The sequence below is a fragment of the Anopheles coluzzii genome, chromosome 3 (assembly GCF_943734685.1).
Source record: "Anopheles coluzzii chromosome 3, AcolN3, whole genome shotgun sequence".
Classification (NCBI taxonomy): domain Eukaryota; kingdom Metazoa; phylum Arthropoda; class Insecta; order Diptera; family Culicidae; genus Anopheles; species Anopheles coluzzii.
The window spans coordinates 1,916,317-1,937,388 of NC_064671.1; the positions used below are offsets into that span (position 1 = coordinate 1,916,317).

The 21,072-nt window shown below is 46.9% G+C and overlaps 2 protein-coding genes across 9 annotated transcripts in view; one reads left to right on the plus strand and one right to left on the minus strand.

Moving 5' to 3' along the window:
• Positions 1-21,072, plus strand: part of LOC120959453 (rab3 GTPase-activating protein catalytic subunit) — a 113,540-nt gene that overhangs the window by 56,346 nt on the left and 36,122 nt on the right. The gene's annotated exons all lie outside the window — the stretch shown is intronic.
• LOC120959451 (leucine-rich repeat and fibronectin type-III domain-containing protein 3) overlaps positions 1-21,072 on the minus strand; it is a 104,762-nt gene that overhangs the window by 54,684 nt on the left and 29,006 nt on the right. For all 8 annotated transcript variants that reach the window (XM_049608876.1, XM_049608874.1, XM_049608881.1 and 5 more), the window contains exon 2: positions 2,898-2,940. The gene's annotated coding sequence lies outside the window, so the exon portion shown is untranslated. The remainder of the gene's footprint in view (positions 1-2,897; positions 2,941-21,072) is intronic.

Sequence of the window (21,072 nt, forward strand, 5' to 3'; positions counted from 1 at the left end):
CGACTTGTTCTGCATTCAAAGGCAGTGTGCTCTTAAGTGTTATTTAGAAATGTAAAACAGCATTCGTTACCTCATTCCGCTGTAGTTTAGGCAACATTCCAAAACAAACTAGTCAGGTGAGATTGGTACGGTTGATTAGTTGGCTCACTGCAAGATTTATGCACGAATCTGATCCGAAACATCGTGCGTTCCGCTAGATCGATCGCCGTGGAGCGAAGGTACACCCATTCTCTACCACAATAAGCGTCACGCGCACGCGGTCACACGTGCCACGCGTGTCGTGATCGGTGCAAAAAACAGAGGGAGTGAAGGATTTATTTTATGTGAGTTTCGAAATGACCAGCCACGGGGGGACCACGGCGACGATCTGGCAAGTGATCAAAAGTTTTGGCGTTTTTGGCGATCGTGTGTCCATGAAATTAGGAACGAATGTAATCACGCTGCAGTGACCCAGTCAATCAGGGTGGACAGGACCGAAAGGACCGTCGAATGGATCGAACGGAGCGATAGCATAATGAGATTACGGTTGCAAGAAAGCAATTCAACCGTTCCAGAGGAGTGTCTTAAAGTTGACAAATGGAAGCGATAAAAAGGGCAAAATTGTGCTTCATTGTTTCCCACGGTGTAAATCGTAACACACAGTAACAGTGTTTGCCACACATCAACGGCAATAGAAAACATACTAGCAAAAAAATACACATACTTTTACTTCAACAGGAAAGAAAAACAAAGCCCCATTCGAATGGGGAATTTCGAACGACGCCTTTTTGTTATCTCAATCGCGCCCGTCCGAGGGCTTCCTTCCGATCCGACAATCCATCCTTGGCCATAAATCATTCGATTATTTGTCGTAAAAATCCAATATTCATGGTCCCGAGGGATCCACCCACTTTCACACGCGCGCTTTCGTTTGTGTTGCCGGTTAGGTTGTTTGCCGTTTTTTCCTGCCCCGTTTTCTTCCGATTACTTGGATATCGTCCATGAAATAGGCATAACTATCGCTCATCTATCGATGCTTCTCGGTGGGCCAGCCTGTGGCAGCGTGTTTTTTTCTTCTTTTCTTTTGCCCTGGCCTTCTCCCAGGGTGCCCCGAAAACCGAACTTCTCACCCGAAAGTAACATGATTGACAGCTTTTCTGGCAGCTGTAACTGGGAGTTCGACAAGAAAAGGGATGGAACCGAGAACCATTCCGCTGGACCAGCGCCAAAACATGGAATCCCCCTCGGGTGTTAGAGAGAGCGTGGGGGAAGAGTCTCGTCAGAACTAGAAGTCAATATTAGGATTCATGAGACAGCCATATCTTCACGCGTCTCCATCGGACAGATTAGAGAAATGCATTTAACATGAGATGGTTATGAGCGTGTGTGTGGGTGAGTTGCGATTGAATTTATTACGGTTCGATTACACTCTTCGAATCAATCCAAGGCTGGTTGCGCAAAAGGAGGTAGTCGAATCCCAGCTAGACGTGGATGTGAGTGATTACATTCAAGTGTAATAATGGGACCGTCCCGTGTGTGTTTGTGTGCGCATCTCCGGTACAGCTCAGTTGCCTCATTACGCTTCACCGGACTCGACATTGGTCGGTGCGCGTTTTCTTGACAGCTTTCGGTAAAGACCCGGTTGCGTCAATTATTGCGAGCGCACGTGTCCTTCCAGCTGGAAACATACACTTTAAAGTGACACACATTCAAAACAGAATCTGTAGATGGGTAAAACACGCTAAACTTGCTCTACTTCAAACGTTCGTAGCAAGTCGGGTCAGCTGTCGTTGACAGTGGCTAAAACTGTCGCAAATCACATTGATTGCATTTTGGTAGAAGAAAGGAAGAAGGAAACGGCCCGACATGGGTCACATTTTCTGCAGCGTCCGTGTGTGGGTGCGTGTTTGTCATTGCTCTGACCTGGGGACGTCCCTTAGCCACAAATGTCAGCTGTTGTTTGGTGCTGCATCCACTGTCAAATGTCACCGTGCCTCGGTGGAGTAAGGGTCAGATGACATTACGATCTTGGTTTTACGGCTTAATTAATTTCACTCCCCTCCAGTCTCTCGTACGCTGCTGCGAGTGCAATCAATGCACATGGCCAAGGCACCTCTGTTATCGATGACATTTCACCGATCGGAGTTCTCTTGTTTCCCCGCAGTTGGTCCCTATAGTTTATGAAAAATCAATCGCTTGTGCTTTCAACCATCAACATCCTGTGTTGGGAAAAGATGGGGCAGGATACGGCTGACACAAATTGAATCCGACCACCATATCCTCCACTCAGTTTGGTGTGTCCGAATGGGTGACGCATCGATGAAGATCCTGATCGTCCTCGAGTGTGCGTTAGCTTGCGGACGGATGATGACAGCGATATAAATAAATCTGGTCGGTTTGATAAAGCCGTAACGCAATGTCGCGACTGGTTTTCAGCACTCTGGCACTCTCAATACAAAACAAAAATGGGTGGCAGGGGGGGGGGGGGGGTCTATCAACCAAAACTCCCGCCACACCAACTCGTTGTTGTTGGTTTAGTGAACTGCGGGGAAATGCAAACTTTATTGATTGATTACATCAAGTTTATCAATCAAAGTTTCCGCCACGGCCAAGCATCCTTTCCGAACGGCAGTTGGGTGGTGGTCCGATTTGCTTGTTTTGTCGCTGGCAAGTTGGCAATTTTGGTTTCCGATTACGGCGCCGCCCGGTGCGGCGGTCAAGAGCGGTGCCCCGGACTTGTAGCGCAGAATTATTGTCGCGACCGAAACGGAACAGTGAACAGTTGTCGAGTTGTGTTGACTTGCCGCTGACTGATTGGAGTTGTTGTAGTGCTGGCAGGGGCGTGAGGCGCTTGTCGCCGGTTAAGTAAATGCTGTATGTTTCGGGGATGGACAAAAGAGTGAAACGGCGGCACTTACCAGCGATGGTTGGGATGTTGTTGCTGGAAGATAGAAGTTCCGCCTGGATGAGAAATAAAAAAACGATGGAATTGATTCATTAAATAGTTTCTGCAACAACTGTTTCTGCTATTGAATGTCTGATGAATTTTTCCTGAATAAAAGAGTAATGAAATATATTCTCAAACAACAATTCTATCGCTACCACATGAAAAGTTTAGCTTGAAGTTATGCTATTATGTGCTGGAGTCTTACTTTTGGGAAGCTTTTTATATATAATGAGTACAAGTACAATACAAACGAGCAATCAGAAGTTATTTTAGCTAAGAGCTTCTCTTCCTCTTAAAATCCTCTTCCCGGTTAATGCACCCTTTGTTCAACTGTCCGATTCGTGTGGTACAAACTTGTGCTAATATTTGCTAATAATTAGCACCAAGATATGCTCTCTGGTACGAAATTGAGACGAAATATTATAAGCAGAAACTCGATTGCAAACTCCGCTGGGAAATAATCCCTCCAGCTAGAGTGGGGACTGCGCTTAAACGAGCCTACTTCAACTAGATTATAATGCCTCCACAAACTATCACTGGGGAGCGCGCGCGACGATGCGAAAGCTTTGCGGACGATTCAATTACCGTGCCTGAAGACAGTGCAGCCGGAGAGCAGCAACCCTGTTAATGAGCTTGTTTCCCCGTTTTCCCGTGTCCAGCGCCACTGAACCGTGCGCTTGGACTAAACTGATCACGGCCACTTTTCGATTAACGACCATAATCAATTTCCAGCCCTAATCGACCGAACGTTCGAACCACAACAATGGTCCGTTTTGCTCGATTGTGGTGTGTGCGGTTCAGGCTCGCGCGTTTAAAGCTTGCCACGGACTGTGTGTTCATGCCGTCCGTGGTGGTTTTGAGGCGCAGCAGCAACAGCACCACAAACACCAATAGCCCGCTTATTATCGAGTGCCGAGTGGTAAACTCCTCTTCTTGCGGCAGGGTGAATGAATTGTGTTGGATCGATTGATAATTACATGCACCGAAAGATGCACTGCACGTTGGTGTGCAATGGGTGTTTAGGAGACTTGTCCAGGTCGTCTCGCTTTGCTGAAATTGGTCACCCTGTGTGTGTGTGTGTCTCTCTCGGTCACCGGATGAAGTTGACCCAGAAACGAGAGCACTTTACGTCCAGCGTGTCAAATGCAAACGTGCGCTTAAATGGGAACCATAAAAATATTGCCTCGCAACGAGGGAGAGCGACAGTGTGGCCACGGTAGCTAATTTGATTGAACCGCTGGTTGGTTGGTCGGTGATCGCTCGGTCAATTTCGAAACACGGTCCGTGTATCCGTGCTCCCGCATGCCCTTCGCAACGAATCTAAACCACAGTCAGCGCACCCCTGCGGTGGCGTATATTGCCACACACTCACTGGAATGCATGCAGGCACCGGCACCCCGTAATGGAGTTCTTAGCGAGTACGGTGCGGAGTACCTCAAGACGCCCGGTGTCAAGATTCGTGTGAACCTAGTAATTCTTCTCGCGTGTTTACAGCGTCAGGAATGTTGTCCGAACGGCGGTGGCAGTGTCGACGGAGCTACTAGCTTGCTACTTGCATCGACGGGGTGCAGGTGCATCATTAAAACCAGTCCTTTTCGCGTGTATGATTTGATGAACTGCATCGAATGGGCTCCATTTGGATGGTATGTGTGTGTGTATGGTTGTTGTTTTTTACTTCTACTGCTTCTTACTGTCGCTCGCAGTTCAGTATATTCTGATCACCCGGCCGGAAAGCCATTTTCTCACGGTCAATTCCCCAGCCGCAAGTATGTTGCACAGCGTCTCAAACGAGCTACTTGTTAGGGAAGGCAAGTAGCAACAAAATAAAGCCGCCAAATGGCATACAAAATCGATAGTTGTATGGTGTGTCGGAAAGGGTCAAACCTGTTGGTGTTGTTTGCAGGCAGCTGAAGGAGTTGAGGTTGTAGGTCGACTCGACCCCGCAAGCCATCGTTAATCTGTGCGAACGTTTGAACTGTGGCTAATGTAGGGGATTATAGCTGAAGCCTCCGAAGCATGCATAATAGTGTCTAGAAACAGTGTTCTCACTAAGCTGCTGCAGTTGGTGGATATTTCCCAGGCTCACGTGGAGAGCTCCCGTCGTGGACGATCACTTTCTTACGACAGTCTCCGAAACTCAGACGGCCATTACATGGGCCGGAAATGATATCACTCATATCTCGCACCGAGCATGTCTACGCAGACGAAACATTCAGCCCGATTCGAAGAAAGTCCAAGTAGCGTCATCGACAGCGAAAACGGCATAACATCATCAGCCGAGCCGGGTGCGTTGGATTGTGTCACTCGGACGCACAATCGGCTTCCGAGAAAAGAGAGGAAGAAAAGCGCCGACATCTAATTGAGATAAACGTAAAATATTCATTCCGAATGTTTAACAAAAAACGCACGGCCCGAAACAAACGCAAGCCAAACTCGACGTTGCCGATTCCGTTTGCTCGTAAAACTCACAATCTCATCGCTGCAGATAATGGCATGGGGTAGCCAGTTAGAGTGAGGGCCTGCGTTACATCGTCCGGCTGGATGGCGGATGCATGAATTAATGCAAATGGTTCGTCGGGCTGCTAGCTCCCCTCTTTCCTGGCGCCACTACCACGTCAGTCGTAAAACCGTAAGACACACAGTGGTTTTGGGTGTTCGCTTATAGCGGTCGGAAGTGACGACAAAGTTACCCCGAAAACAAAAAAGGCTAAGTCACTGTCACTTTTCCCATCGCATTCGACACCTGCGGCACTTCTCCTTGGGGGGGGAGAGAGACCCGTGAGAGTAGCTTTAAGCCGGAGAATGCGTGGCGTGGTGCGTCTGTAAGTGAAAATGGAAATGACGGAAATGCTACCGAAAGAAATCACGAGCTGTCATAGTGGCGGTGGCGATGATGGTAATTTCAGTGTCCAATGTTTATTGTGAGCTTTTTTGTTCGTTGGTGACGAGATATTCAACATCCTCGCACCGTCTATAAGTTTATTGCAGCCTTAGGAGTTGGGAGCGGTTGAATATCCTTTGATTTGAATATAAATCTTTTTTAGCTGCAAAGGCTAACTTAGTATTTTGAAGCACTAGTAACAATAAAAACTATAGTTTCCGCCCATTTGCTAGCATTATAACACTCAGATTTTGATATTTAAAAGCTTCTTTCTTAAATGCTAAACGCTCTGTAACTCTACCACGCCGACTGAAATCAAATCGATCCTTCCTTGAGTAAAGTGCAATTTCCATTTCAAACGCTGAGACGGAACTGATGTTGGGAGTGATTTTATTCTGCACTTTTAATTTCATCCCAGACCAAGCCCTCTCTTTCACACGATAGTGTACTATAACAGGAGAGCCAAACGCCGAGAAAGGTTTCGGTTTTCGATTAAAAAATTCCAACCGATCCTTTGTTGCGTTCGGTCCGTTTCAGCTGTTGCGTTGATGGACGTGCTGGAGATGCTTTGCGTGGTGTGATTTTTTTCTAGTTTGTGTTTGTTTGTCCCACAAAGATAGACTTCCAGCTCGAATGGAACCCTGCATCCTTCCGGAGGTTAGCACTGGCACTATTTTCTTTGACTCGTTCTGGTTTTGGATTTCACTAAGGGTTGCGGAATGGGTCCACTTTCAACTAGCGTTCAGATTTGGGGCTTTCCCCGCCGACAGATAACACTACAGCGGAATTTCTCGTTTAAGCGTGCCACAAAAGCGAGAGCAAAAGCGTGCTTTCAGAGCACGAAACTTGGCAGGCTCGATCACTGTCATCCGTCACTGCGCTGTAGGCAGTTGAAGCCGCGAAAACAGTTTCCTAGATAGATCTGCAGTTCCATGCTGCAACTATTACATTTCATTTGCATCAGCACCACGCGCCACCCATTCGCGATGCGTTTGGTTGTGTTCCTTTCCATGCATTGGAGATGCATATCCTCTTCCTTCATTTTTTCGCAGTTTTTGTTCGCCGAAAACACAAACTGAATTCAAAATTGGTGGAATATCGTTCTGATTGACGATAGTAGGGAGGTAAAAAAAAGCTTGTAGAAAAGCGTCGTTCAAAAAAAACCCAAATCCATAGAATGAAGTCCGCCAGAAAGCAAGCAAAGGAAGGAGGCCTTTGTGTCTTTGTTTCGAATGACCAGTTTGCATGACAATTTGCCGCATACAATCGCCCTACCAATCCCCAAACACACAAAAGCTTCCGTACTTGATATTGTCCATTCCGAACGATGATGATGATGATGGCGGGTGATGATGGTTGTCTAAGAAAAAACTGTCACGTTTCAAACTGTGCGGGCGCTCGGGCGCTGCAAAACGGGGTGGAAACACAACTACTGTGTGTTAGCGCAAAGTCTTCTTTTTGTTCTCGTTCCAGCCCTCATTTCCATCAATCTGCGGTGGGCTAGGCCAGGGAAAAGCTCCACAGACAGACAGACAAACGATTCTCGATTCCATTTCCGGTCCGTTGCGGACGATCTAGTGACACACGACGGTGGTGGACGGTGACGGAGTGTGGATACGATTCGGTTTGCATTTTCGAACGTTAAGTTAACGTTTTTAACCTGCTCCTGCTCTTAGGTTGGTGCACCAAGTTGCTGCGGCTGCTGGCGACTGGAGCACGATCCCGGGAAAACAAGACTCTCAAACGCCCCGAGGGAGGCTTGCTCGCGTTGAGACACTGAAACGTTACCACCAGGAAGTGGAGCGCATATCGTGAGGAGGGAAAGGGATCGTGGTGACTTTGGAGACATGGTTCCGTTGTTCACACTTTGATAAGCACAAAAGTTATTTGCTGGTCATTTAGGGTGTTGGTTTTCCCACTTTTGTGAGGATGAGGGCAAACATATTTAGTTCTTTCCAAAAATACAAGCACCATCACTGGACGACATGGTGTGAGCTTGCTCAAGCATCATCTCAAACGAGTTTCACCCTCGCTTTTAGATGGTACTCGTCAGTTTCGTTAAAAGACTGAACATGAATGCACAGGATTCTGACAGCATTATATCGTTGCGGTCCAACGGGGGGAGGGCCTCTCTCTCTATCGCTCTGCGGTGCATAACTTTTCGAAGCTTTCAAACCGTACAACCGTGCGACACAGGGGTATAATGTCATTCCGATGCACTAAAAACCACACGAGACTTTGTATAAAGCGTAGCAAATGTCATAAAAAATTCAACCGAGCGAACTGTGTGGCCTAAACCCTTCCACACTAACGATGCGAAAGGGGGTTCCCTTTTTTAAATGTGCATCAATTTCTGTGCGATGGCAGTGCAAAATGCAATTGCATTTGTGAGTTGAATCGGAAGCAGCAGCAGCAGAAGCATAAGTTCATGCAGCGTAAAAATAAAAACGCTCTTCGACGTTCGCGCGCATGCAAATGAGAAAAGGATATTGCACTCTGGCAGCACCACACAATTCGCTTATCACTTCCGGCAGCCATTTGTCACCGTATTTGTAGCGTCAATCAGCTGTTCCAGGATGTTTGAATTGTGCTTTATGTGAGTGTATTTTTATGCTTCTTCCAGCGTAGAAATCGATTTTTCTCAACCACCCAAACTCTAATCCAAACACGTGAGAGGATGTATGTTTGTGTGTGGCGATTGAATCGTTCCCCGAAACGCCACAATTAATTCACGTGGTTGTACCACACGACTCGGCTCGGGTGTATGTGTGACACAAAAACGTGTGACTGCTCTTCCGGTGGGTGGCTGTCAACACCGGTTTTAGCGTGCCCAGTAACCCAATCTCCGGTTGGCGCACAGGACCTATCCGTACAAAAAAACTCCGCAAGAAACTCAGCTCCAACTCGATACTGCCCGTCTGATGGATGCGATATGACATGACCCAGCCCGAGCAAACTAGGCAGTGGTTTTAGAGGAAGAAGGGGTGGCATCTCCTTTGCTCCACAGCTTGGCCAGGGAAGTCTAAAGTGACAGAAACTTTTACGAAACACTAAAGCCCGTCGGCTTGGACGTGTGGTTGAGATCATTCTACATCACCGCGGTGCTCTCCATCCCGCTCCAAATATCCCCCTTCTTGTGGGAAGACAATAAAGAAAAGTTTTATTTTAAATTAGCTTCTGCTGTCCCGCTCTGTTTTTTGTTGTTGTCCAAAGGACGGCTGAAGGGCTGTCCAGTGACTCGGTGATGTTTCGTCCTCCTGCAGTCAAACCCAAACGAACGCTAACGAAAGTGTGTTTTATTTTACTCGATTCCATGCTTTGCCCCTTTGTGATATGAAGAGCGTGTAGTCGTCGGGTGTGACACTTGTGAAGTGTTTGGGCACCAACTAACCATCAAACAGAGGAAAAAAGCAAATGGGAAAACAAAAAAAAAGGTTTTCGAACGATTTTTTCTACTACTCGTCCATGTGTGTGTGTTTCTGTGGTTTTTCTTTCACCAACAAGCTCCAGTAAAGAGTAGTCACTTCTTTTCTAAAGTTGTGCCACTTGTTCCAGTAAGTTAACCACTTCTCGCAACCAGAAGCTGCCCTAACGGTTGGACTTTTGTGCATTCGATTTCGTGTAATGACGTCTGGGGAAGGAACAAACACGAGTGGCTAAGGGAATTCGGGAGTCTTTTTGGTTCGCTTCCGACGCTGTAATTGAACAAACCACCGCTGACGGGTCTGGCTAATGAAGTTCGAAAGAGTCTTTTAAAAAGTGAGCTTGAGTTTCGTCCCTGGTCCGCTCGGCCTTCAGTCCAACGCGGCGAGTGAGTTAGTGTGAGTGGTTTGGTAAGGGAAATGAAATAAGCGCTTGTGAATTTCCACCGGGGTTCATTGCAATTTCGTGTCTTGTGCACAAGTGAAGTAGATGCATGTATTTTCTTCTCCCATTCTTCCTTGCCGTCCTGCAACTGCTTTGGTTTGTATTGTGCACAGAGTGAGAGTGTATCACAAATGAAGTGGAAGCTTATTTGCTACACAATCCTCCTCCGCTTACACGTGTTTCAAACCCGGGGCAGAAAGGGTAAGCTGTAGTAGAGCACGTGTTTTTCAGCTGGTTTTCCACACTGTCCTTTCTTTTCATTAGGTTATGTTTGCATTGTGCGTCATGCGGAGCAGTGGGGCGTTTTGTTTTAATTTAAATTGAATTTTAAATGCTTCTTTGTGTGTTTGTGTAATGGTAAGACTACAGCATGAGTGTATGAAACGTGTCTAATGAGGAAAAATAGTACAATAGAGCAGGGGCTGACACTGGGTATCCTGGAGGGTGAAATGGCTTTTAAATGACTAAACATTAAGGTTAGTGGAATTGATTTTAACTCTCTTGGTTTCGCTTATTTTACAAAACAAACCATGATTCTGATGGAATATTGAAATGAATTCCAGTTCTTTGCTTCAATTTTCCCATCGCAAGTCACTCCTTGGTACCATTATGTTGTTCCTACTCTACAAACAATCCCTACCAGCACACTTATAAGGCAATTCGATTCCACTTAGCGTCCATCATCCTCTGCCTAACCGGCTGCAAAGAAGCGTGTAATTGTCTCGCTTCCGATTAGGTCATACCGGTACTATTTTGAAGACAAACAGCAGCAGGGAAACATTCTCACGCGAAACATTCCAGCATAAACGGGCAATGGCAACGAACCACCTACCAACATGAAAGCTGTTGTGATTTGCAAGACACACACGTGGGGCTCACAACACCACATAGGCCAGTCGCCGGACAGTGGGCAAGCTTTCTGCTGCGGGTCAAATACACACACACACCTGAGAGGGACGATTTCCAAGCATGTTCCAACAATTGCGTACCACAAAAATTCCACACTTGATTATGTCATCGGTGGAATGAGCGGCCAGACGACACTGGAATGGTGCAAATATTTGCCGACCGCTCGTAATTGTCATGCGATTCGCTTTTAGTCTGCGGGTGAATTCTTGGAGAGGTCTTCGGAATCTTCATTATCTTGTTTCTCGTACCGCGGTATGGAGGTGTTGAAGGTCCAAAAGTGATGCTTGATTGGAATATCTTGCTCGAATGCAAGGCAAGAGAAACTGGAGATTCTACTTTAAGGGAATGGCATGATTTTGTGACTTGAATCCGCTCAACACAATCACATGTCACATCCTCTTCTTGATCATTCTTCCAATGCCATGATTGGCACGGGGTAAGAATTAATTACTTCAATTGATGCTCCTCGGCTCAAACTGGATAACATCCATCCATACTCAGCATCAATCAGTATCACCGTAACGACAGGGCTCGTTTGGGCTGAGGACGCAACGCGATCACTGATGAATGACAGCTGCCCCATCCGATCCGTCACCCCAACAGGGGTGGGTGGCGAATGTCAAACATAATTTAAAAGTATCATGCCTTCAACGGAACGAGCTCAATTTCCCGAAACCGAGATTGCGGTGTTGATTTTGTTTGTGTGTGCCAGCACACCCATTTCTCCGTTAATTCTTCTTGTACGCAACGAGAAACCGAAAGGCAAGGGCGCCGACGCCCGTTGACTGATGATTTCATCAGAACAAATCATTTGGTTCATTAGTGAAAAATGGATATCAGCACCCTTGACTCCTGTTCCAATTTTCCAGCCGAGGCTGGAGGAGAACATTGATTCGGTTCGATCGGAGCGAAGTTTGTTTTCAATCAAACTTTTCTTTTCCTCCCGTTCAGGAAAGCTCCTGCTGATGCAACGTGATACGCACGTACTGCTGTTGTGGCTCGGCTCGAGGTCCGTTTCGGGGATCGGGAAATCAACGGAATAAATTAAACCCAACGAAGCTTGAACGTGCGTTCGATTAAAATCGAGCCGACCAAGCCCACTGTGACAACGGGCTGTCACAGAAAAAAGGAGCTATAGCGATAGGACCGCTGCTGTTGTTGATGAAGCACCTAAAGGGGAAAAAATGGCAAAATGATATACGCAGCAACATTTTATGCTGCTGTTGCAAAACTGTGTTGCAATGTAAACGAATATTGGAAGGGAAATTCAATATCATATTTTCAATATCGGAAAAAATAGTTTTTCGTGTTTTAGGTCATTTTTTCTAACTACGAACTATCGTTTCGATTTTTTAGAACTCTCGTTAGCTGAAGCCTGTTACAATGTGCAAAAGGACCTCCTTCTCCACACATCCAATCACTCATGCATGAGTCAGCAGTGGGAATTGATCCTCTTTTTCCCTTATCTAATCCAATGTAACTAACCGACTTGGGTTTGGGCTGGGTGGGAAATTAAATGAAGATAAATGGTTTCTTCGAGAACGATGGAGAGGAGAACAGGAGCCAGCCACACGCCAAAGCCAAATCCAATGAGTGCATTACGGTGTCCCATTCTCAGAACGATTGCTGCAGCTCTAGTTAACGACTGTGAGTTTGTCATCGTAACCCTGTTCTTGGGTTTTACAATTCTCGTTCAATTTAAAGCGATTCGGAGCGCTTCGTAAATTGCTGCACAGCCCAGGAACTGCTAGCGATGACACGATGTGCTCTCTATCATTCGAATCTCTCCATGGACTTGCGTCCGGTACCGGTTACTAGGACGGGCAATAAAAAGAAGCCTGCCTGCCTGCTCAACATTACATCTTCTTTACGTTGTTCCATGAAAATTGTCTTGCACTTCCACTCCCAGACTGGGGAAATATCTCTTTCTCAGCTGAAACAAAAGCACAAAAAGCAAGAAGAAGAAAAAACACACAGCAAATAATTTGCAAACTGATGGAATTGGAAATTCCTTGCATTGGCCCCACATAAATTAGTAAATCACGCAGACGAGAGCGAGAGACGCCGAGCCTTTTGTTATGTTTGTCTTTTCCTTCTCCCATCCCCAAGGGTGATAAATGTGTAGCCCATTTCGTTTATCTCCTGCTAAGGCCTGCTGCCGCTTCCACCCACCTCACCGGGTTCCGGGTGCTTTGGAATGCCGGCATCGCTTGTACCGGCAAATGTCGTGCAATGTCTCAGGAGAGTACGCGAGATTGTGTGTGAGTGTTGCTCGGCGTTGGCACCGAGATGTGAATGGAATAAATTTCTTCCCTTCAACCGGCTGAGTGGAGTGGGGGAATGGAAGGGTGGATTTGTGTTGCGGTAATCGTCTACATTTGAAGTAAAATGGTGTAATACGGGATGGGGGAACAAATGAACAAAAAAACAAGTAACAAACCACGACAAAATACCAACGGAACGCTCCTCCAGACCCCAGATGTCTGAGTTTACCAGCTCCTCGTCTGCTGCTGCTGGTAGATACACAACGGAGCAGGTCTGTAAAATATGGCTCTAGCTTCGTTGGGGTTGGTAGAACATCCTGTGCGATACTATTTTTAGAAAACAGAAGAGCGTAACAGATTTTCTGCCACAAAGAGTACACAAATTTCTTAACCGAACTCCATTAGTAGTTCGATCGATTATGTTTGTGTGCCTAAAACTGTCAATGCCAGGAAGTTATTCAATTCCGGCTGGGTATTTGGGCTCTGAGAAATTGAGTTGCCGAAATGTTCTTTGATGATGAAAGTGCAACCGAGAATTTCACACAAATTGGTTGGTCCTACGGTGCTTGTAGAGTGTAGATAAAATTCTATTCTGTTAGCAACAGCTGACTTCGTTGTCAATGTGCTTTCGTGCAAGTTGGGTGTTTCATGTCCATAGCCAGGATCTCGCACATGGGATCACTATTTGAACGCGCGGGAGATCTAAACTCGGTCGCTTGATTTAATTTGTGCTAAATCCTTTTGATCGGCGCGGCGTACAAAGTAAATAGGCTATGGCAGAGGGTGCATGTTCTGATGACCAAAATTGCAGCTGAGCATATAATAGAGCTCACATTCACATTAAACATTGAAAACGATCCAATTGAAAGCGAGCTAAAATCTGAATTCAATTTAAAATTCTTTCACGCGATCACATTCTTTAGATTCTTTCAGTGCAATTTGTTGCTGCAATTCTCTCTTTCAACCGTTTCGCCTTTGCACGCTCTGAATTCTATTCGTGCTGTTTTTTTTTGCCATCCCTTTTTACCCCATTAACATCCGCGGTCTGGTGCTTTATTGATCTCGGCTGACGCGTACCGTAGCCTTCGCTGGGTTCGCTTTTGTTTTCGCCCATCTAGCGTTGCAGTGTTTTTATGTCCCTTTGCTGCAATTTTAACTACCAGCTTCTGCACCACAGACAACCTCTTTTACCATACATACAAACGCACAAAAAACTACTACCCCGCGCCAACATTCCCGTGCGTTTTGGAATCTGTCCCGTCCTCGGCAACTGGCAACAAGGGTCTAGAGAACCGGGGCGTTATAGAAAGTACGGCGAGCGCATAGAATGGTGGACGTTTTTCGATGACAAATTTCTGTACGGTTCATACTTTATGCCACTGCTGCCGTCGTGTCCTGTCCTGTCGATGTGACAGACAGTGCCGGAGTCGGAGTTTCGGGAGGGTTTGGGAGCTGGAATGAATCCATTCGACCCATCGGCCTACAGCAGATTCACGCTGATGGTTCGCTCGGAAAATATTCCACCGAAAATAATAACCACATGGAGTGAAGCTTTCGTAAATGCACATTTTCCTCCATCGCTTTATCCGGCGGCACTCCTGCTAGTCGTTCCGGAACGCCGTGTGTCTGTGTGGGCCGTTGTTGTGCGAGCAGGTCCTTTTTGCTGTGTGTTTTTGTTTAGCGCTGGATTAGTATTTTTTTGCATCGGGACAGAATCATATAAACACAATCACATGGACCTACGAACAGACACACACGCCCAACGGATGAACTCCAGCAGCGTAAGTGGCAAGAGTCGCTTCAGGCGGCCTGCAGTTCGATGGTACAGGATGATGAGGAGGACAAGATTCTAATTAAATTTTGTGCGCCATGGGAGGCAAGGAGAGAGCGAGAGAGAGTGAGAAAAAAGCGAAGCGATTCTTGGCATTAATTAATTTTTAAGATCATAATAAATTTCCCGCCCGTGGAAGGATGAAGCAGAGGTGGGATGCAAACACGCACAGAGGTGTGGGGTTGTGGGTGGCTGTGGCTCGGTTGCTTGGAAATGAATCCAAACCCAGGCAGAGACGGGGTCCGCCTGTACTCGCGGAAAGGAAAATGATGATGCTGATGATGTAGTTCAGCATGATGATGCCTGAAGTAGGCAATGAAGTTGAAAGAAGACGCACATACAGACACACACACGTACGCACTGACAAGAAGGCTCGTTCGTCCGACTATACAGAGCAGTAGTAGTATGTCCTTTAACGTACGAGGCTTTTGGAGAGAAGACGTTGCACACACCTTCACGATACCAGCAGAAGAAGAGGGGAGGGAGAGAGAGAAGCGTCCGGAAAATTATACCATTAGACTAAGCCGCATGGATGGAGTAGATAATGGTATTATTAACGCGCTGCCGCGTACCTCCTGATGTTTGCATAACTATGCAGTGGGGGGAGGGGGGATACAGAAGAGAACTCCAAAAAAGAAACCCCAAGTCCTGCGACGCGGCACCGTACACGACGTACATAAACATTTGTAAATGTACACCTGACACGGGTACTTGAGCGCACGGAAACGGTCTCGTGGGGCCGCTTTTCTTCTGATCCTCTGGGTGGCATGGGAGAGCACAACTTTGTTTTTCTTCTTCCATCCGCACGAGTTTTTTGGCGAGACGGCGTTGTTGTTGTTGTTGTTGTTTTTGTTGTGGACGAGAAGTTGCACCGTGTGCCTTCCTCCAGAACCACTCCACGCTCCGATGTAATGGTGGCGCCGTCTCGACGTCATCCGGACGGTACAGCGGGAGTTCCCGACCACGATACCACCTCCTGGGAGGGAAGTTACTGCGCCAGACCAACGGTTCGCTGAAATGTTTTCACCCAAATGGATGCAATGTAACGCACTACACTGCTGTGAGTCGAGTAGAGGGACACTAGCAAAGAGACATTCCCTGGGTTGGCGTCCTAGTTTTGTGGGAACAAATGCCGCGTGGGAAAAGCAAAAAAAAAAATTCTACGTCACCCAACCGTACTCGAACAACAATAAAAAAGCTATAATCGTTGAGTTCTTAAAAAATTTGCATTCCAGTAGCGAAGGCAGGAGAATCAGGGTAAACTTTTGCATGGAGGAAGGAGCCAGGTCGGTAAAAACGGAAACTATGGTGCTAAAGAAATTCCACCGCACATCGTTAGGGGTAGTTTTGTCTCAAGCTTCTGGTGCTTCTCGTGATAAAACAGTTTAAAGAGGTTATACACAAGAATAATACAAAAAGAGGGGTTTGTTATTTATGGTGTCATTTTACTGATCCCGAAAATGATTAAATAGAAAGAAAGGCACGGCTTTGCCGCGATAGAAAGGGTAATTGGAAAATGAATGATGAGTTTGAATGTCATAAAAATCCCACCTCTGACGTAAATGTATCACCACATCGACATTCGTGCCGCATCAATTCTTCCCAAAAATGGCCAAAATTCTCTTAATGCTCCTCCGCCGTTGGGGCAGTAGAAAACGATTGGAATAAAATATGGCATTTCAATAAGGACGACATCGTCCAGATGTCACACCACTGGCGGAGAATGAACGTCCACCAAGTGACCATTAACGTGCGTACGACGCACCCTTGACCGCATGATAAATGGATCCGAAGGCATAGGCGAGGCGGGCATACACAAGCACACACGAAACAGCCGCAGGACTCCAGCCGAAACTAATATCCTGACGCTTCCACCGTGTCGACGGGGTGCTAATGGTGTCGGTTTTCAACGCGCATCGCCACGATTGCTAGACCTAGACCTTGCTGGGTATGCTGATGGATGCAAATGACAGAAGCAGATGAGACCGCTTTGTCAGGGCGTACAAGGACGCGTTGCATTTGCACTCACCGCTCTTGAAAGGTTAGAAAAACTACCGCCTCGCTGGGTGGTTTAGAGAAGTGCCAGTGGTAAGTAAGTTTCCACGGCACGACACATTCCAGTACACGATCTATCCACTCATTGAGCAGTGCGATCATCATCATCATCATCATCATTACCATTAATACGCCTCGACGTGGGGACGCACGCCAGAAGAAAGTCATTTCTTTTCCCGTTTTGTATGAAAATTTCCATTTTCCGGCTCCTCCTCCGGTAAGGTCGGGTTTTGATTTAGGGCTTTCGGGGCACGGAGACGGCATGGAATGGACACAAAAGCGCAGATTAAATGTCGTCGTCAAACAGCCAGCTGCCCGTCTTTGCACATCGTTACCGATGCTGGGGACGCTTTGATATCCCGGACACGGTCCTTGGCGCGTTCATATCCCGAACAAGGACTTCTTTTTTGGTGTATATATGTGTGGGGGGGAATGAACGGGAAAAAGTCAGGGCAGGGCAACAATATTCGATATGGTTGATGAAAAGCTGAGGGAGCGTGAGGACGCAAATGCTACTTAACATAAGAATAATGATAATGGCTCGCCAGCCAGATGTGAGGCAGCTGCTCCTTGGTGCCATATTTTGGAGTGACTTTAGAGGCATAAACCATGGTGCATGGAGCGATATACGTGGCGTATCGGTGCGCTAGGGTGGACACGCTCGGAGCTTCATAAAGTTCCTTTCTTTCTCGGTTTTATGTGGTCCATTTCAGACGCCTTCATCTTGAAAAGAGGCAAGCTGTGGGTGCTCTTTTCACGGGCAGAGCACATACATTAATTTGTCGTTCTCAATTTGGCCGACATTGTGCCGCGGGTAGTCCCCTCGCAAGCCCTTTGCCTACTAGGGTGGTGGTGTGCATTAGCGTTCGATCAGAGCTAAAAAAAGAACTGCTTATTGCAGTCTATCCTTTCTGAAGCTTCGAGTGGATTTTCCCTTGTTTCCCTGTGAACTGAAATTCCTTTGAGAAAATCCACAAAAGCTGTGTGTGTGCGCGCGTCATTTGCATGATGGGAAGAATGGCAAACTTCACTTTACGGCTCTAATCTTGTCACTGAGAAATTGATTCATTTTACGCTGCGCCGAGCATCGAACCGTGGATTGACGGTGGTGGCAGCGCGAATGTGAGACGTCTAGTGCATCGCGGGAAACATTCACTGCCACTTTGCATTTCACCTTCGCTGGCGTGACCCTTTTAGGCACTTTTTTTTCTCCCCCCGGGAAAGGCCCGAAGAACCTCAAGCCATCCATCGCACCTTAATATATTGAGGCGATTCACCACAAGCGCGTTCGTCGTCGTATGCATCCTTGACATGCTTTCTCCCAAAGCGCTCTCTCAGAAAACGGGGTTGGAGGAAGAGTGTGATGGGTTGTTTCCATTTGTTTCCGTTGCTAAATCTGGGTGATTTTGCACTCGTTTCGTTGTCATTTCGATTCCATTAAACTGTCTCAAGATTGGCGCTTCTTTTTTGCTCTCTAAACACACATACACGTTCACAGCTCAGGCAGGCAGAACAAGGAGAGTTTGCATCGTGATTCTTTCTTGCCTTCCAAGCCACCTCAAAGCACGGCTACCCCTTGGTGGCAAGCAGATGCTTTATCCTGCCCGGGAGAAGGTTTAGGAAGACATTTTTTGTTTGCACGTTCCCGTTTTGGTTCGTTCTGCCATTTTCCATTCTGACTAAGAATGTCCGGAACATTGGTGTGTGTGGCCATCTTGAAACCACTGTTTCCTCGGGAGCACCGGATACAAAATTTGCAGCCGTCACCGCATGTCGTTCTTAATATTTTGTGTGTCTCGTTTCTTTTTCCTACGCCCCGTGTGTGTCAAACGGAACCGAAAATAAAGGATGCTGCGTTGCAGAGATTTTCTCTGAGAGCGACCTCAATTCTTAGCCGTGGAAAAACGGACGACGGGAAACCACTGGCCGCACCGGGAATGAATGTACTGTAAAATTTTAATGATGTTTGTGTTGATAAATATTTTCTATAAATCCTGAACGACCAACACAAGGGAAGATGCTTGTCTTTGCCGCTTTGGATGAATAGCAACTGACCCCAGCTGGTTGTGCGTTGCGTTGAGGTAAGAGGGAATAGAACCCCCGGGGAAGAAGTGATGTGCAAACTGGTGCCATTTTCGTGGCCATTTATTTTCCACGTTCTCATACATCCGGGAACTCGTGTGGTTTGTCTTGTCGCAGCAGCGTCTTCGTGTGGTGGTGAAATGTGGACTGTCGGTGGAAGTGTCTCCCACTTTGACCACTAGCATAGGGACGCTAAAAGGGTTGGAATGGAGAACCTTATTTCTCTTCCTTTTGTTAAATACATAATTTATCATGTTCTTACTTTTCTTTCCATCGAACCCATGTTTCATGCAACTCAAACGATGCATACAAAGAAGAGATAACTTGGCAAAGGCGCATTAAAGAAGCACAAAACTTGGAACGTTAAAGCATACGCATAAAGTTGAGAAATAGATTGTCTATGGAGGCTTGTTTTTCGTACAAAGTTGTACCTACAACGCTGATATTTACCTTCAGTGACTAATACTTTCTAAACTAACCCAAAGCTTTAATTGTTCCTTTTCTTAATGTTCCAAGCTAACGATTCTGCTGTTTATTTACAGTACAGTTATCTTCCATCTGTTACGTTACAATCCAGTTTAGTTGTAGCAAAAACACCGAATCACCGTATCTTATCGAGTGACAGCAACACGTCGGCTGGATCAGCTAATTAATTGTAAAACAAACTCGCCCGACCAAATGCACCCAAAGAACGTAACAAAACAAGGCAAGAAAACACAAAAATGCTCTATCCCACACCGGTAGGCGCGGAGCGGATTAGTTAGAGCGCGAAGGGTTTAATGTTATGTTTTGGCTGCACGTCTTACATCTTTACTGCGAATCTGTCGGTGCAATTAGTTCCCGGTTTTTCCACTATTTCCACCCAGCCGCACGGGCAGAAAGAACGCACGTTCTACTTGCGAACCGTCTTATCGAGTGAGCAAGTGTGTGAATCCGTTAGTTTCCGTCGATCCTCCGTTTCTACTGAGCCCAGGGTGGATGATCACCAGGTACGGGCGGGCGGGTTCGTCGATGAAGCAGAAACACGCACCCAACACGCTATCGGTTTGCGTGTCCGCTCGCGGATGATTGCAGTGCCTTGCTGACGTTACCGTTGTGGCGAGCCCCGGCTGCTATAGTAGCACAGACGCACAGCCGCAAGTCACCCGAAGCGGTCGGGGAAAAAGTCGGGAAATGTTTCGTTCTAAAGCCCGGTACGGTTGAACGCACCAGCGAGCTTTGGAAGTGTGGAGAGAACGCACCGGGGAAGAGAGGTGAGCCAAATGTGGGATGTTTTCCCGACCCCGATCGAGAGTTGGGGGGAGCTGATAAAACGGGGGCGCACGGGAAGAGCCGCTCGTCAGACACATGTGGCTTTGGGTTTCGGTGTGAAAATGTTAGCTGCTTCCCGCATCGCCAACCAGCGGGCACTAATAAATATGATTATTGAACAAATGAATGAATTACTCCCGTTAGCTTTTCGGGTTGGGGGAGGGGGGAATAGCACACCGGGCGGCGGCGGATGTGGTTCTCTGTGTGCAGGTATGTGCAGGTGTGTGTGTGCTAAGGAGGAGGAGGAGGCGAGACTGACTCCCGGCTTATCAGGCTCGCCGACCCAGGGAAAGAGTGCCTCTGGGAGTGTGAGCGTTGTAGTGGTGGTGGTGCAAAACATGCGTTACAAGCGAAACATTCCCGGTCGGTTGAATGATGATGGTGGCAAAGGAAAAGTTCCTACCCTCGGGTGGGAGTACTGCCACCACCCGGTTGGGGATGTGTCGCTAAGTGCATGATTTACTGGCAAACTGTGCACTAGACGGCGTTTGCCCTTGTGTAACATGCTGCACCGGGCGTCGTTGAAGTTGCACATTTCGTTTGGCCGAAACGCGCCACGTTGGGCCATGGGCCTGGATGGGCAGAGACGACAGAGTTTTAGTGTAGTGGTGGGATGAGTTATGGGCCCGGGTTAGTTTATTTGACGTCTGGTTGATCAAATTGATGGATGGGAATGTGTCGCTGATAATAAAGAACATGGCAAACTGGAACTGCTACACGGGTTTTGTGGGAAGCTTTTTCCCCTTTATCACATCTGTTTCCTTCTGATAAAAGGGGGCTGTTTTTATTAATTGCATTATTATTTACTGTAATATGTTTAGTATCGAATGCATTCTCTTGTTGGTAGTCAACGTGTTGGAAGGGGATTCATGTCTATCGTTCCATTATTGAGGTAAAAAATACTCATTGCAAACACCAAGCTTGGTCCTTTCTTCTTCAACGCTTT